Here is a 3,242-nt window from a genome sequence, read left to right as displayed (position 1 = left end):
AGGAAAAACGTTTGGTATCAGAACAACTTTCGATTTTATATCTGCATCGCATTCCCCATTTAGAAAACAGGAAATGTTCAAAATCAAGTATTTCAATTAGCTCATTTTGGAAATGTACACTATGTTGTGCAGTATAATTCTAAAGATTAATCTCAGAACTACACCCTGTAATGGGTCATGTTGTACTCTCAACATATCATATATGAAAGAATTGAATATTTTTTTTCAACTTTGTTGGTAACATAACAAGATTATTAATAATGTAGAGACTGTATTGTTATTAAAATTAATGACAAATTGTGTCTCTTGAAACTATATCAGTTGTGTTAGTAAATATTTTCAATAAACAATTAAATTTTTTAATATTAAAAGTTACGTATACATAACATAAAGAATTTTAGAATGGCTTTTTGTAAATTATATTATTATGTATCTTAATGTCTTGAAAGATGTGCGGTTGAAGATGTTTAGTAATGAATATTAGTGGTAATAAAGTGTGACGTATGACGGGAAGTTAATTTTAAAAACCGAGCAGAGTTCGAAACGGTAGCTTGAGTCGAACGGCGTAGCGTCGTTCGTCTACTTAATAAATCTCTGTTTTCCGTGATTTCCCGCACTTAGAAAAGCACGGTCTGCAAAGCCCCATTAACCGAGAGTCGGGACCGTTTTCTTATTAAAGTTTTGAGTTATAAGTTCCCGCCAGATAGCTATCTTTAATCTTGTCTTTACATTACATTAATCGTTCTTTTTTCGGACCCCGCACAGACGGTTCGGTGGTTGGTATATAATTTAAATTTTCATTTACGAAAATTATTTATGGAATGATCTTCATGCACGATACCACTTTTGTTTATCTATACATAAAAGAACCGCCTTCCTACTTCCACCAACTTTAAGAATATTTAGTTTTGAAAGTTTAGTACTGTTTAAATCTTTAAACATATGTTGATTTAAAAAATGTAGGGGTCGGTTAAAGTGTGTCCCTTTGCATGTTTAAAACGTTGAACAAAGTATATACGGCCGGATACGAGTGGCTATATTTCATAACATAGCCCCCCACGGTTTCAAGGCGGACTCCGGCATGAAACAATGAGATTTTATTTGAACACATGTTTAAACACCTCCCACAGCCGCGGGGGGCGAAACCCCGTTCTCTCTTTCGCCCCCTTTTCTTTCCTTCGGCTGCCCTCAAGTGGCAATTACCGCGGAGGTCCGACCGTAAAACATTGCAGCAGTTCTTACCGTTAAAACTGGTTAACGTGCCGAATTAATTGTTTCCCCACTTTTACACTCCTTCCATTACATTTACATAGTCACGCCCCACAACGCACATTTCATTCATTACTTTTATAAAAACAAAATACATAAAACTTAATTATATTGATGTAATATGATGATCATTTTATTATGATGAATCATAATAAAATTCTCAAAAAACAAAGAGAAACAAAGAATTAATTGGTAAGGTGTGTGTTGTTGGTATGTTATTAGTTAAAACGAGATAGGAAATAAAGGTTTGGATACCAATTTTCTGGTTGAAAGACACTCGAGATGAAGGAATGTGGAGTATAGAAGTGACGGTAACCACGTGTTACAACATCAATTCCTTGTAATTTATGAGGTACCGGTGTTTCACTCCTTGATAATTAATAAAAGGTCTGTTAAAGATGATTTATTCCTCACGATCGATTGCAAATAAATGCCGTAGACACGTTATGATGACGAGGTAACATTCCTCGTTACCAAAAAACCACCTTACTAACATACTTAAGAAACACCGAGCGCATATACACCTTTCGAATTACTTTTTTCTTGTTCAACCAACAAGTTGTTCTCGTTAGCATACAAACGCGTGATGTAAATGCGAATGTAAATGCCGAATTCGACAAGGTTTTAAAAAACGTTTAAACAGCGTTGAAGTGTCAACAGGTCCGCTCGTTGAAGGTCGAACGATCTTTCAAATGGAATCCTTCCTTTTGGGCGTCGACAAGTCACCAAACCGAAATTGTATGTAAATGGAGTTTCTTTTTATAAACGGATACCGCTTCGGGGGCCTTTCTTAACCATTATTTTCAACTAGGATATAGTTTAGCTTACGGCCACCTGTTCTTCTGGGTGTTGAGCAACTACTAAGAGACGCCTTCATTATTCCCGTTATTGTTAGTTTTCGTTTCGCGTTCGGCTGTTAAATGTAATTACGCAATAAAGTGGCCAAGAGGGGCACGTTTACCAACGGCGCGGCAGGTTCTTGGTTCGTTTCCAATTAATATAATTCCTCGACGGTAACGCGGCTAAATAACGCAAACGCGAACGCCGGTATATATAAATTTTGCTGATATACCCGCAATTAGACAGACCTGTTAAGACCCTCCGGTTCTTCTATACGTGCCGTGTAATCACCGAACCCGGTCATAAATACTTGGGGCCATAGAAGTAATTATTACGATTTGAAGTCTTCGAGAGACTAACGAGAACATAAAACATTCCTTTTTTTTCGAACCGTTTGTTTGTTCTCTGTATAGGTATAATATCCGTCTCGTTACGGATATGCAGATTTTTATGATCTTGTTATTTTAATTTTCTTTATGTATCTTAATTGGAAGTTTTTACCTTTTTTCTTTAATTTGTGGAAAACAAGTAAACATTGAAAAATAAAACCTAAATTAACAAAAAATGCTTTCATCCAGAATCCATTTGTAAAATAACTCATGGCTTCACATAACCTATTAAGGTGCACGGATTCCAATCACCATAGATATCCGTCGAGCGTCAATAAATATATCAGGGTTCGGTTTTTCAATCGGGATTCCTGGCTGCGTGTGGCATCGTAAATAAAGGCCGGAGGTGGGAAAACGCAGGTATTATAGAATAAATAAATAATTAAATAAATAACCGCTTGTTAGCGAAGTGTGTGGTACGACCCGGAGCGAGATGAACCGATCCGGATGAAGCAAAAGCGTGAGCGAGACAGCCAGGTGATAAATAAGGTACCTAACAAGATGCTGTTAGTCAGACTACCCCCCGAGGTGAAAAACACAAGATAGATACACCGGCATCATCTCCGGCGCGCTTAACAGTTTGCATAAATGGCTGGGTCTGCCCTACGGACCAATCTATACAGAGGTTCTCAACAATTTCTTTTAAATAAATTCAGAGAAACATTATTTATTTATATTGTAAAAAATTTGATTTGTAAAAGTTATTTAATAAGTTATTACGTACAGATAGTTATAACAATAAAA

The sequence above is a fragment of the Onthophagus taurus genome, chromosome 6 (assembly GCF_036711975.1).
Source record: "Onthophagus taurus isolate NC chromosome 6, IU_Otau_3.0, whole genome shotgun sequence".
In the NCBI taxonomy this organism is placed as follows: domain Eukaryota; kingdom Metazoa; phylum Arthropoda; class Insecta; order Coleoptera; family Scarabaeidae; genus Onthophagus; species Onthophagus taurus.
The sequence above is the reverse complement of the archived record's forward strand: the minus strand, read 5'-3'. Positions refer to the sequence as shown.